The 15279-nt window shown below is 44.0% G+C and overlaps 1 protein-coding gene across 5 annotated transcripts in view; it reads right to left on the bottom strand.

The window, feature by feature from the left end:
* The window catches only part of LIN7A (lin-7 homolog A, crumbs cell polarity complex component), a 153080-nt gene that overhangs the window by 127763 nt on the left and 10038 nt on the right, over positions 1 to 15279 (bottom strand). The window contains exon 1 of one of the 5 annotated variants that reach the window (XM_021093062.1): positions 2303 to 2663. The exons of the other annotated variants lie outside the window; for them this stretch is intronic. The gene's annotated coding sequence lies outside the window, so the exon portion shown is untranslated. Of the gene's footprint in view, positions 1 to 2302; positions 2664 to 15279 lie in introns of those variants that run through there. 5 annotated transcript variants of the gene reach the window in all.

The following is a 15279-nucleotide window of genomic DNA, read 5'->3' as shown; positions in this document are numbered from 1 at the left end:
CCTGCTGCTCCAGGCCTTGGCTTCCCCGACCGCCCACGGTGGCTGCACTGGACCCAGCCCCCAGGCTGTGACAACCGAACTGCCCCTCGCACGGATGCTCACCACGAGGCCAGGGCCCGCACCCCGGGGCTGGGATCCCTGGACCGAAACGCCTCCGAGGTTGGAGGAAGGGTGCGGAAGGCAAGGCCTGGCGTCCCCAGGAATCCCCGGGGCGGCCTGGCGCCACCTGGCGGCTGCTTTCGGGGCTGCACCTTCCAGACGGGGTCCTCCAGGGACCCGCCGGGGCACCTCCCACCTGGGCCCTGGCCATCCCAGAGGGAGGGGTAACGACTAAAAAGACCTCACTGGGGCCCCCCACCCGTCTCTCTTCATCTCTCTTTCTACCCTTTCCCTGGCTCACTCCGCCTCAGCCACACGGGACTCATTGCTGTGTCTGCAGTGCTTTCAGAACATTATTGCCTCGAGTCCTTTATGTTTCTTCACGGTTCCTCCGAGGAAGCACTACCTGCTCACCTGTTCAGGTCTTGTCTGCCACCCACCCCCATCTCACAAGAACACAGCCTCGTAAGACTTAAGAGTGTGTCTGTTTTATTCACTACTGCATCCCTAGGGCCTAGGGCAGGAGTTGGGACATAGGCACTCAAAAAATATTTGTTGAATGAATAATGGAGTGAATTTACAAAAGGGCATTTCATTATAATGCTATAGGAGCATAAAAAGAGGATCCAAACTAAGCTGAGGAAACAAAAAAGGAAGACCTTGAAACCCAAATGCTAAAACTACCATTGGAGGAGTTCCCGTCGTGGCTCAATGGTTAACGAATCCAACTAGGAACCATGAGGTGGCAGGTTCGATCCCTGGCCTCAATCAGTGGGTTAAGGATCCAGTGTTGCCATGAGCTTTGGTGTAGGTCACAGATGCTGCTCGGATCCTGCATTGCTGTGGCTGTGGTGTAGGCCGGCGGCTACAGCTCCGTTTCGACCCCTAGCCTGGGAACCTCCAAATGCCTCAGGAGCAGCCCTAAAAAAAGGCAAAAAGACAAAAAAATAAAATAAAATAAAAAGACCATTGGAGTGTGCCAGGAAAAGGGAGAATGAGGATGGGAAGAGGTTTCCCACAAAAAGAACGACACTGCCAAGACCCTGCGTTGATCTATTCGTTCAACAAGTTTTCATGACATATCTGCAAGGTACCAGGCTGTGTTCTAGGCATTTGGGACATAAGGAGCCAAGGGGAACGGCTCTGTGTAAATATGCGTAGCATATGATCCGTTAATAAAATTAAGAACATGGTAAGATACACTAAGACTACTGGAAAACAAGAAACACTGAAGCGTTCAATGCAAGGAAGGACATGATCAGACAAAAAGCTCAGAAAATCAAAACCAAGCATAATCCTAACGCCCCAGTTCGTTGCTGTTTGAATACAACCAACAGCAGCTCCCCTTCCGGTTCCCCAGTCATTTCTAAGACAAGCCTGCAGCATCAGATAAAGCAAAAATGGTACTAATTTTTTTCCTGTATGTGAATACACAAAAATGGTCTTATAAATTGGTTTTCACGTTTTTCAAAATTTTAATATAATTTCATGTCATTTTATTTTTAAAAATCTCTTTTGCATTTTTTCATATTTTTCAAACTTTTTCAAATTCTCCTATTATTTCAGTGTCATATTCTTTCTTCATGGTTTCTATTTTTTATTTTATTTATGTATATATTTATTGACTTTATTTATTCATTTATTTATTTTACGCTGCATGTGTGGCATATGGAAGTTCCCAAGCTAGGGGTCGAATGGCAACTAGAGCTGCCAGCCTGCGCCACAGCCACAGCAATGTGGGATCCGAGCCGCATCTGCAACCTACACCACAGCTCACAACAGTGCCAGATACTTAAACCACTGAGCCAGGCCAGGGACAGAACCTGCATCCTTATGGTTACTAGTCCAGTTCATTACTGCAGAGCCACAATAGGAACTCCGTCCTTATAGTTTCTATTTTGAAACTGCATTTTAAAAATTTTATTTTATGTTTTGGCTGCCCTGCAGCAAATGGAGCTCCCAGGCCAAGGATCAGATCCAAGTCAAATTTGCAACCTAAGCCCCAGCTGCGGCAACACCAGATCCTTATTTAACCCACTGTGCCAGGCCAGGGATCGAATCTGCATGCTAGGACTCCCACTGAGCCACAGGGGGAATTCCTTAAAGGAGATTTTTAAATCACTGTAAATATACTTATTTTACAGTTTCCCGATTCTGCTCTACGAATTTCTGTCCTTTCTGCCCAAAACAAGGGCTCACTCACCTGCTGGTTTGTTGGCAGCATGGACTCATTCCGGGGTTCTTTCTCCTTCTCGCTCACTTCTAATGTTGAATTGTGAGCTCACTTTGGCAGGGATTACTTGTTCTCTGAGAAACCAACGCAGCTGGATGTTTCTTCAGAGTGCTTTCACTTTACTTCCTCTGGTCTGTCCTGGGCTAGGACTTATTTTATGTAAGTTTCTTGAGAGAAAGTTTCCTGAACCAACTGTGTGTTACATGCAGACTCCAAGCTGAGTGATGCAGTTGAGGGCATACATACAGCGAAGACCTGACATGTCACCCAGGTCCTGCTGTGCCATCAGCCATGGGGCTGAGAGCACTTGGCATCCCTTTCATCTCACCCCAGCCGCGTCTACCGATATGTCAGCTTGACACCTGTGGCCTTCCAGCCTGCATCTCCTCTTTCATTCCTGCCCGTGGAGGTTATGCTTTCTCAACTTGCAGTCTAAGGTATAGACTGGGTTGGGTTGGGTTGGGTTGGGTCTTTTGGCTGCACCCAGGGCCCAGGAAAGTTCCCGGACTAGGGATCAAATCTGAGCTGAGCTGAAACCTACACCACAGCTACGGTAATGCTGGATCTTGAACCCACTGCATCAGGACAGGGCTGGAACTTGTACTTCTGCTGCCTCAGAAACAACTCTGGATCCTTAACCTGTGGTGCAGTGGGAACTCCTACAGGTAGTTTTTTAATTGTTAGATTTTATCTAGAACATCTTGGTGTTTATAATAGGAAAGGTTCTGTGTTAGGCTCTGTCTGCCATATTACAGATTCACTCTAATTAGTCTTTAAATTGGAATTCAGTGTGAAATGTGTGCAACAACATAAAGACAGTCCACCTAACCAAACAGTTGTTCAGATGTGCAAATAAATACCAAAAATTAACCTGGCTGCAGAAATGCTTTCCACGTCTGTCTTCCCAACTAACACAATTTCTTACTCATTTATGTAGGTTAGTATAAATTATAACCCACAAAGCATGAGTTAACTTTGCAAAACAGTAAGCGAATAACTAATAGAATAACTAACAGGAATAGAAACCCATTCCAGCAGACAGTGGTGAGCCAGGCTCACACCCAGCACAGGCTCGTTCATCTGTGGCAGAAGAGACACTGGGTGCCATATAAGTGGGGAAGGAGAATTCAGCTAAAATGTTTAACAGAGAGGTGAAAGTCCCAATGTGAGCGCCCATGACAATATAAAACTTAGGGAGTGGCAAATACTCAGACATTTTTTTTTCCCACAAACTTTTACAGGGAGCTCGTGAGAAAGACCAGATCACAGTTGAGAGTAGAGGAAGACCCACTACGACTTGGAGATGGATAAAAGAAAAAGCCCTCTATCCCAGGAGGAAGGAGAGGGAGGCAGAGACAATGCCAGTTCCAGCATCCTACACCCATGCTCCTAGAGGTCCCTACCACTGGGGAAGGGGCAGGGAGCTCTCCCAGGACAAGAGCCTCCAAGGACAAAGGCGGAGTTTAGTCTGGAAGATGTGGGAGAGGCAGGATCACTATGAAAGCCCCATCCTTGAGACTCAGGCACAGTGTCTTCCAGAGACCAAGGCTGGGCCAGCACAGCAGAGAAGCTCCTCTGACCCCACCACCAGGCTCATGAGTACAAGAAGCTGAAACAAGGAGGTAGATGGGTCCCAGGCCCAGCAACCTTCCTCTGTTCCCTGTGGGCAGAAACCTGCAAGATAATGATTATGGTAGGAGCAAGGAGGAGCTGCATCCTTGCTGCTTGGATAAAAGAGGCCACCTCTTTCTCCCTCTCTGGTCAAGGAGACCTCCAGAGCTACATGCCTGCAGGAAGGTCCTCAGGAGTCAGAAGCAGGAGGGCACCACACCATCGTACGTCCTGCCAACTTCCCAGAAACCCTGACAGTGGAACTGGCTAAAAGATGTGCACGCACGGGGGAAGGGCCCCGAGTCAGACCAAACGTGGGCTCAGGGTGAGACGGGGCAAGATGACTGGCCAGAGGAGGCCTGGCCAAAGCGTGGAGAGCTCTCTTCCTCTCTTGCTCTTGCGGGTCTGTCTCTGTGTCTCCCCCTACCTCCCACCCCCACCCAAAGCCTGCCTGTGCTTACCACACCACCTTCTCTCTTCTCTCCCAATAAACACTTTATTTGCCTCCCTGCTCTCAGTCTCTTTGCAGATTTCTGTCTCCAAAGGGACAAGTTCTGGGGACTTACATCAAGTGGTTGGGGTTCAGCGTTCTCACCCCAGAGTCACCCAAGAACCAAACAGCCACCTACCCCTCAGGGCATGTAGAGATCAAGGAGGGAGCCCACTCGGGCCACCAGGGTACAAGGAAGGCTGGAAGCTGCTTAAAAGGGGAAGCAACTTAAATGGTTTCCTTGAATGTGAATATAAAGGCCAGTCTCTCTTTTCTACGTTTTAGTGCCCAAAAGCAGAGGTTGGCAGGCATTTTCTGTAAAGAGTCTGAGAGTAAATAGTCGCAGCTTTGCAGACCGCGGGATCCCCGTCACAACTCCTCTGCCACTGCAGCCTGAAAGCAGCCAGAGCCACTGTGTCAGTGCATGAGCGTGACTGTGTCCCAATAAAACTTTACTTATAATAAACATGGAACATCGAATCTAATACAATGTTCGTGTGTCACAAAATATTTTTCTTTGAGTTTTCCAACCATTGCAAATAAGGAAAAACCATTTTTAGCTCACAGGCTAGATGTGGTATGGGGGCTCTAACGTGTGAGCCCTGATGGAACTCATAATTAGCAGCAATAAATTATGGATTCGCAGCACAGATATAAAATCGCACAAATGACATGCGGGAGCAATTGGAAGGATGCTGCTTGAAGGAAGGCAGTGATAAATTATTAAAGACACACACTGTCAACCCCAGGCCTCCCGCTACAAACAATAAAAGAAAGACAGCAAACTACGCAAAGGGCTACATCAGTATTAGATCAGGAAAACACTATTTGAATAGAAGAAACCTGACTCGCCATAGCTCCTTTACATTTGGAAGATGTGCAATTTACAAATTAAAAAAAGAAAATCCCATTTTAAAAATCATCCAGGACTTCCCGTCATGGCTCGGTCATAACAAACCCGACCGGCAACCATGAGGTTGCGGGTTCAATCCCTGGCCTCGATCAGTGGGCTGAGGATCCAGCGTTGCCGTGAACTGTGGTGCAGGTTGTAGACGTGTCTCCGATCTGGTGTTGGCGTTGCTACAGCTCTGATTCAACCCCTAGCCTGGGAACCTCCATATGCCTATGTGAGGGTCAAAAAAAAAAAAAAAAAAAAAAATCCAGGAGAAAACTTCTAAGAAAAAAAAATTTAAATATATTTAAATAATTCCATGTATTTGAAAATAATGGAGAACCATCAAGAGAAGCAGCTTTGAAATCTTGTTAGTACACATAAAACAAAGGGGGGAAAATGAAAGAAACAGGACCAGGATGTTAGGTATCCCGAATGTGCATCTGTGTTCAGCTCACCTTGCCTATGGCTAATTTGTGCCACTACTTAGGATAGGGGATTGCTGAGGCCAAGATCACGCGATGACTGCTACACTGTCTCAGCCCAAACTGCCATCACACACATAGCCTAGACGGCTTACAAAAACAGACTTTCATTTCTCACAGTTCAAGAGGGTGGGAAGTTCAAGCTCAAGGGGCGAGCAGGCGCCAGCTTCTGAGGAGAGTCCCTGCCTGGCTTGGGGCCGTCCACCTTTCGGAGGTGCGCCCACTTGGCCAAGAAAGAGCACTAGGACCTCATCTAAACCCTCTACGTCCCGAGGGCCCACCTCCCATCCTGTCTCACTGGGGGCTTGGGATTAACACAGGAACGGGGAAGGGAGAGACGCTTCAGTCCCCAGCAAACAAGGTCTTAATACTTTGCTACTCGAAGTTGTCCTTTGGATGCCAAACTGTCCATACTCGGAAAATGTGTGACATCAGAAGTGAGTGTCTACCTGATCCGGATACCTATGTATCTGGAGGCGTGTATCTGTCGACCTCAATTCACTAAACCAGGTCCGAAAAGCTGGAGGGATGCAGAATTTCCCTTTGAGCCATCCCAGTCAATACACATCATCCTTTTAGGATTATGCATTGTTTTATTGCCTTTCTTGTTTGTCCTTCGCTATTCCTTTACAAAACCCCCATCTTCTAGGGAACATACGCTGTACCAAAGAAGGAAATAAGTGGATCCTGCGTGTTCAGGTTAAAATGGTTAAAAGTGAATCATTTGGGCCTACAGGAGTAATTTTCAGTTATCCGTAAGGTTTATGCAGGTGGATCACCTCTCCCAGTTAATGCTAGGCAAATACGGCATTGCTGGGGCCACTGAAACATATTTTTTTTTGTCTTTTTTCTCTTTTCTAAGGCCGCAACCACAGCATATGGAGGTTCCCAGGCTAGGAGTCTAATCAGAGCTGTAGCCACTGGCCTACGCCAGAGCCACAGCCACGCGGGATCCAAGCCCAGTCTGTGACCTACACCACAGCTCACGGCAGCGCTGGATCCTCAACCCACTGAGCGAGGCCAGGGATGGAACCCGCCACCTCGTGGTTCCTAGTTGGAGCGGTTAACCACTAAGCCACGACAGGAACTCCTGAAACATGTATGAAAACCTCAAGGCATTTATTTTAATGATCATGGCACACAGTGTGTGTTTGTGCCCTTCGGGACAGCTGGAGTCAACCCTGGAGGAAAAAGAGAAGCCACAATTTCTCTGCGTGCCTGAAACTCAGGTTCTGCTGTACTTGTCCGCTTAAAGGCAAAGATTGGAGGGAAAGGCGCCCAGGACGCCTGATCACTTTTTCCACTCCTTTCTGTGAGCCTGTCAAAATTTCAGGTCTATAAAGAAGTTTTATGTGCTCCCGACAGAGCACTGAAAGGTAATGTGAATGTCACAGTCATTATCTCTCGGTTCGCAGGAGAAGGAACCGAATAACGCTCGCGCTTCCTTATGAGTCCGTACATGGGTATTTTGATCTTTTGTACTAAGCAGGTAATAACCATGATTAATAAGCACGACCATTTATGAAACACCTGCTATTTTCAAATGACGCTGCTAGACTTTTAAATACATCACTTCAATTCGTCTCTACCAACAGGAGTATACACCCTTTTGTGAGCGCGGCATAAAGTTCTTTCCCTTTCTTCTGGGCACCGTGCTCTCCGGGTCTGTCTGTTCTTTGAAGCCTCTGCAAGCACCTCTGTGTCTGCCCTCCCTTACAAGTTCAAGCTCCTCAAGCCTTGTTATAGACCCTGTTACAGGCCTACGCACTGGGTCTCCACAGTGTAACAAAATGATTAAGCTCAAGGCCTCGAGTATCAACCAGCCGGAGCCCCAGTCCCTTTATTTAGCATCTTTCTGCCTCGTTCCCACATCTTCAAAATATGAATAGCATTTGCTGCAAAGATTTGCCAGCACAATGGAAGGCAAACGTGGAAAGCTCTAAGCACGGCGCCTGGCATGTAGTAGTATAATAACAGCTCAGTATATTTGAGCTGTTATTATAATACTCAAACTTATTATCATAACTTCTCTGTTCCCTATCTGTCTTCCCTGAGATGAAGCCTCTACCCCTAGTCTTTGATTTGGCATCCGCCCATGGCCGAGTCTCATTCACTTTTCCTGGCAAGGCTAAGCGAGGGAAGGGCCCAAGGCAGGCAGCACCATACATAGAAGGCGTCATTACTCCTCCACTGAGAAGGAAAGAAATAGACTATGGAAAGAGGAAGCAGTATTCGAAGCTTCCATAGAGAGTAAGCGGCAGCATTGCCATTCAAATCCCTATCTGTCTAGATCTGAAGCTGGTACTCTCTTCATTCATTGCGCTGGGAAAAACACAGGCCCTGGGGAGAAGACGTGAGAAAAATCAGTAAGAACTGAGCGCTTACTGTGGACCTGGCAGTGTTCTAAGCCCTTGCATACGTTTTCTCAGGTGATTTTTATAGTAATCTTAAGAGGGAGAGACTCTGCTTATTTTCCATGTCATAGATGAGAAGCAAAGTGCAGAGAGAAGATACTAACAGGCCAAGGTCACAGAGCTAAGCAAGAGGCAGGCATAGGTAAGACTGAACCCAGACATCTGGCTCCAGCACCCACGCCCACGCCTGGCAAGTGTGTGCCTCTGTCAGCCTCGTGTGACGCTTCACAATTAAACAGCCCAAACAGGAGTCAGAAGTCCCTCTGGTTATATTTTCCGCAGTCAATTGTCTAGTACGCGTTGGATATCTGCAGATAAAGAGAAAATAAAACCCGGAACGTCGACGAAAACCCTAGTCCCTGTCCTTAAAAATGACTGAATCTAAAAGTCCATGAGAAACAACTTTTCCAATTTGTCATTCAAGTTTCACCCGTACTTTTTCCAGTAATATGGTAATAGGATGTTCACAAATTCCCGGAAGGCATCCATTCTAATTTTGAACAGAATAAATGTAGGGAAGGTTTTCTTGAATAAAAAATCTGTCATCTTACATCCTTGGCGAACTTACCTAGTTCACCCCCTGAAGCTATGCAGTATTTGAAGAAAAGACCCACTAATTTATTCAGCATACATTTGCACACTCGCCTCCAGACCCTATGATAGGCAAGAGTATACAAGCATGAAAATAAATAACTTAATACTGTTAGGGCGACAACAGAAAAAAAGTTTGTATCATGCGGAAAGTAAGTGCTCTAGTATAATTAGGAAAAACAATATTATAGGAGCACCAAGAAAAAAGTGATTTGAGGGAAAGAGGGAGCTGATGAATGTGGTGTTTATACAAGAACTTTTTGCTTTGACCTCCAGGCATCTCCAAAGGCTTCCTGCTGCTAGAGAACACCAAAATAAATACAATCTCTGCCTTGTAGAGCTCGAAGACCTGGTATCTGTCCCTGCCCCCTGGCAACAGGATGAGAATACAGTTGGCTCTCCATATCCTTAGGTCCTACATGTGTGGATTTAACCAACTGCAAATAGATGGTTGCTTTTGACTCTGCAGACGCAGAACCCAAGGATATAATGGCTAATAGTGCCACACGTTTTATATAAGGGACTTGAGCATCCTCAGGTTTTGGTAACCGCGGGGATCCCGGAACTAACTCCCCATGGATGTTGGAAGGAAGACTGCAGGACTGTAAGGATTCAGGGGAGAAATAATTCATGTTGAATGGCTATATGGGTCAGGCCTGTTCCAAGTATTTTATCCATATTAACGCCTTTAAAGTCAACTGTTCTATGAGGGCATTGCTATTTTTATCATTTGCCCTTTCGCAGACAAGAAAACAGAGTCAATAGTCTGGGAACACTGGAAATTACAGAGCTAGGAATTGGACAAGCTCAGCTTCCAACCCAGGCAGGCTGGCTCTCTCGCGTGCATGTGTTACCTGCCATACCAAATCATCCCCGCCTCAGCCCAGCGCGGAATCACCACAACCTGACTGAGGCAGAGGGCCTGTTTGAGGCTTTCAAGGTGGCTGAGTGGGGTTCAGGGGGGCAGTGTGGCTCCCTTTTCCTGATGAATGCATGAATCAATGAGGGAAGACTGCATTCATTTTCACTAAAATTTATCTCCTGTATTGTAACCTATCCAAGCTAGGTATAAGCTGTTTTTTTGTTTGTTTTGTTTTTTTTTTTTTTTTTTTTTTACGGCCGTACCCACAGCATATGGAGGTTCCAAGACTAGGGGTCTAATTGGAGCTACAGCTGTCGGCCTACACCACAGCCACAGCAATGCCAGATCCTTAACCCACTGAGCGAGGCCAGGGATCAAACCCGAAACCTCACGGTTCCTAGTCAGATTCGTTTCCGCTGCGCCATAACGGCAACTCCTAGGTATAATTTTTTAAAAATAATTATCTTTAAGAGACTTTGGCAAATGTCTTTTATTGAAAAACAGCATTACACTCTTATTATACATTAAAAAATACCTAAACTTGTGAGCTTAACTGGCTATTAAACTTAAACATTATATGTGTTTAACTTTGAGGTGTTGCTATCATATCATGGTTTTTTTCTCTATTTGGTATAAGAAATTGACTTAAGACCAGTGAATAACGGATATGGTCTTTAAATTTTCTCTATAAATTTGTTATTTATATTTAATTGAGACATAGTTAATTTACAATGTCGTGTTAGTTTATATATACTCCTTTCCAGATTCTTTTCCATTATAGTTTATTACAGGACATGGAATACAGTTCCCTGTGCGATGCAGTAGGACCAGGTTGTTTATCTGTCTTATATACAGTAGTTTGTGTCTGTTAATCCCAACCTCTAAGCTAGGTATAGTTTTAGAAACTGATTTGGTTGGCCAAATTTGTTGCTATTCTTCCTAGCTCTATGTCGCCAGTAAAAAAATCCTCTAGGCATTATTTTGCACGCATCCAAAATATTGGGAACCATGTTAAACAGGAGAGAGAACCGAGCTGCCTTGGAATTGGGTTCTAACCAGCAGAAGTCCCAGAGTGCAATCAAGCACGTCACATCCCTTACCCTTTGCACAAGGCTTCTACGAAAGGTGTGATGTCATGAGTACACAGGACTGCTACAGCACACCCCTGAAATTTGCAAAGACCTATCCTGAAAGATGCCACGTAGGCTCTGCCGGATCACCACGTTCTTTCTCAAGTGCCAGTATCACATCCTTCTTATTAGTACATGCGATTGTTCTTCCAGGCGGCAACAAGTAGATTGGTCTATGGTTTCCCAAACCATCGTCAGCACCTTCCTGGAAGCCAGGACATGTGTCCATCAGCAATCATTGCTCTTTGACGACTTTCCTCAAAACGCACTTTGAGCCTCTCTCAGCCATACTCCCAAACTCAGCCGCGTTTTGATGGAGTTTTCTCCCCATCTAACTTGGGGGTCTAAATTTTATTGCCATTCTGTGATTCCCATTATCCTATCCTTTTTTCCTTTTTGGATGAAAGATGATGCTGAAATACCATAACCATCACTGCTCTAGGCAAGTAAATAAAAATATCAGAACTCGTTAGACTTGGAATAGCTACGGTGTTTCTAGGGCAAATTACTCCTAGTCTAAATTAGAAGCTCTCTTTTTCTAAGACAGATATGATTTGAGTATAACTTCAGTATAAGTTTTAATTCAACATAAATTTTTCTGGCTGGTGTAAGGTGGTACTTCATGGTAGTTGTGATTTGCATTTCTTTAGCAATTAGCGATGGCCATCATCAAAAGTTTACCAACAGTACATGCTGGAGAGGGTGCAGAGAAAAGGGAACCCTCTTACACTGTTGGTGGCAATGTTAATTGGTAAAATCACCACGGAAAAATGTAAATGGGTAAAACCGGTAGGGAAGTTCCTCACGAAACTAAAACAGAACTACCATATGATCCAGCAATCCAACTCCTGGGGCATCTATCTGGAGAAAAGCATATTTCAAAAAGACATGCACCCCAAAGTTCATTGCAGCACTATTCACAATAGCCAAGACATGCAAGCAACCTAAATGTCCATTGATAGAGGAAATGGATAAAGAAGATGTGAGATATATATACAATGGGATATGACTCAACCATAAAGAAGAACAAAATAATGCCATTTGCAGAAGCATGGATGGGTCTAGAGATAATCATGCTAAGTAAAGTTGGTCAGACGGTGAAAGACAAACATATGATATCACTTATGTGGGAATCCAATAAATAATACAAATGGACCAATTTTCATGACCGAAACAAACTCATAGACTTTCAAAACAAACTTATCGTCACCAAAAGGGACATTTGGCGGGGGGTGGAGAGGGGGTGTGACTTGGGTTTGGGGACCGGCATACGCTTACTGAGGTATGTGGAATGACTGGCCAACAGGGACCTGCTGTACAGCACAGAGAGCTCTACCCGGTATTCCATGATAATCTATGTGGGAAAAGAATCTGACGTGTGTACATACATAACTGGGTCAAATTGTTGAACAGCAGAAGTTATCACAACGTTGTAAATCAACTATACTTCAATAAAACTTTCAAAAATGGGGAAAAAACATAAATTTTATCAAATAGTCTTTGGGCATATTTACTCGTATTAAGCAAGTCTTCAAATTCAGCGAGCACATTACTTAGTGAAACTCAAGTCACGGGAAAAAAAAACTTATCAACTATACCAAAGTAAAGCACCGGTGTGACTAACGTTGCATTTATATTTTCTAACACAGAATCCCTCAAATTAAATTCATTTAAATTTGTTTATCAGGACACAGCTCTATCATTCTCCATCTATGGTTTTTGTTTTTTTTTTTTTAAAGTAAGGAAATTTAGTTTACCTGTGTGGAGGATTCCTTTTTTTTTAAATTTCTTTTTTAACTTTGTAGTTGTATTCTGGCATTCACTTGCCTGGTTCAATTAACAAGTTAAGATAGGAGGTGGACGCAAGCAATGGAAGTAGGCTACAAATATTAATACCAGCACCTCACATCCTCTCTTGGCCCTGGAGATCATTCCACTTTTAGGTCTGCTACACACACACACACAAAGCAAAGAGGTAAAGTAAGGTAGCCACCATTCTTACATTACCGTAGGCTAGAAGATGCTTTTTTTTTTAATCCTTAAGAATGACTTCATTATAGCTAGTCCAGCTAAGTCAGTTTCATTCGTTTGTTTATCTAATAAATCAACTGATACTAAAAAGTGTGCCAACTATGTGCCAGACAGTATGCTGGGCTCTATATAAACAAATCCAGCATCGACTCTGACTTGATGAAGACTGTATCCTAACAGACAGACGTCAGGACTAAGAAAAGAACTCTTTCCAAGAGGTAATGGCTTTGTGCCCTTAATAGCATCCCAAATACCCAATATAAGTATACATATCTTCCCATTTGATATGATTCTCTGAATGTTTTCTTTTCCCTATTAAACTATGCCCTAGCTGTGATCCTGAAAAAGCCCCTCAAAAGCAAAAGCATTAGTTTCATAAGTGACCACAGGACACGAAATAAATCTCAGAGATAGAACAGCTGATACACCAAACTAGATGGTATTCACCAGATTTCTGTTTCTCTTCAGAAAGCTAGATTATTAAATTCTTAATTTTAATTGTAAAACTGTGTATAAAACTCTCATTAAGTGGGAAAAAATTATTTTTGGCTCTTTAGGGCTGCACCTGCTGCATATGGAAGTTCCCAGGCTAGGTATCTAATCGGAGCTGCAGCTGCCAGTCTACACCACAGCCACAGCAATGTGGGGTCCAAGCCCGGTCTGTCACCACAGCTCAAGGCAATGCTGGATCCTTAACCCACTGAGCAAGGCCAGGTATTGAACCCACGTCCTCATGGATCCTAGTCGGGTTCATAAACTGCTGAGTCACCATGGGAACTCCTGGAAAATATATTTTTCAATTATTAAGACTCCAGAAATTTGATTCCTTTTCTTTGCAACTTTTCATTATCAAAGAAAAAGAAAAGGTTAATGTGACATGACTCGTGGGAAATATTCTGTAACTATATGGTGCAGAAAAGAAACTCAAAGGCCGATTAGCAAAAAAAAAAAGAAAAAGAATAAAGAAAGAAAAGAAAAAGATTTAATAAAATGTATTTTAAAAATGTTCAGTGAAGCTTACAAAAAATATGAGAAAGTAAGCAAATAATGTTTGCAGACAAAATCATATCTGGCTGCTGATGTGAAAAGGCTTTAGGACAAGAGCCATAAAATACAGTCAGCCCCTCTCTCTTTCCTCTACCCCCCAATCATAAAGGTATACAATTTTATTTTATTTTATTTTATTTTATTTTTGCTTTTTAAAGCCATACCCGAGGCATGTGGCGGTTCCCAGGCTAGGAGTCTAATTGGAACTACAGCTACTGGCCTATGCCACAGCCACAGCCACGCAGGATCCGAGCCACATCTGCGACCTACACCACAGCTCACAGCAACACTGGATCCTTAACCCACTGAGTGAGGCCAGGGATTCACCCTGCAACCTCATGGTTACTAGTCAGATTCGTTTCCACTGCACCACAACGGGAACTCCAAGGAATAAAATTTTAAAACAACATAAAACTAATTTTTACTTTTCTTCCTCCTTAATTTCTCCTCATGCTAATAAATAAATAAATAAATAATAGCAAAGAGAGAGACAGAAGAGGAAAACCCCTTTGCACTATGAAAAAGAGCAATTTTCAGGCAAATACAGATTTTATAAAAACTGGTGAATATAGCTGATTAGAAAAGCTATAGGCTGCCCAAGGCTTGAATTGGGAAATACATGAAGTAATAAGCTCTGCTTGCTTTGAAAAGCGAAGTGAGAAAAAATGCAATGTATCACAAATTCTATGAAAATTGTGGCACCATTCAGCCTCTACTCTCATGTTTTGTTTTGTTTGTTTTTTTTTTTTTCAAAACATTGAAATCCACAAAATAAAGGCTCTTGGTTTTATATTAGAATTTTTATTTTTAATTTTTTTAAAAAATCTGGAGTTCCCATCATGGTGCAGTGGTTAACGAATCCTACTAGGAACCATGAGATTGCGGGTTTGGTCCCTGCCTTTGCTCAGTGGGTTAATGATCCGGCGTTGCCATGAGCTGTGGTGTAGGTTGCAGACGCGGCTCGGATCCCGAGGTGCTGTGGCTCTGGCGTAGGCCGGCGGCTACAGCTCCGATTGGACCCCTAGCCTGGGAACCTCCATATGCCGCGGGAGCGGCCCAAAGAAATAGCAAAAAGACAAAAAAAAAAAAAAATCTTATTATAGTTAATTTACAACGTCTTGCTGTACAGCAAAGTGACCCAGTTTTACACACACACACACACACACACACACACACACACACACACACACACACATTTTGGGTATGTGTATATATGTTTGTGTGTGTGTGTGTGTGTGTATATGCATATTCTTTTCTTACACTATCCTCCACCACGTTCTATCACAAGTGGTTGGACGTAGTTCCCTGTGCTCGACAGCAGGATTTCACTGCTTATCCACTCCAAATGCAATATGTTGCATCTACTAACTCCAATTAGAATTGTTAAAGGACCA

Source organism: Sus scrofa, chromosome 5 (genome assembly GCF_000003025.6).
Source record: "Sus scrofa isolate TJ Tabasco breed Duroc chromosome 5, Sscrofa11.1, whole genome shotgun sequence".
Lineage (NCBI taxonomy): Eukaryota > Metazoa > Chordata > Mammalia > Artiodactyla > Suidae > Sus > Sus scrofa.
Note: the sequence above shows the minus strand (reverse complement) of the source record. Positions and strands in the feature narration are given on the sequence as shown.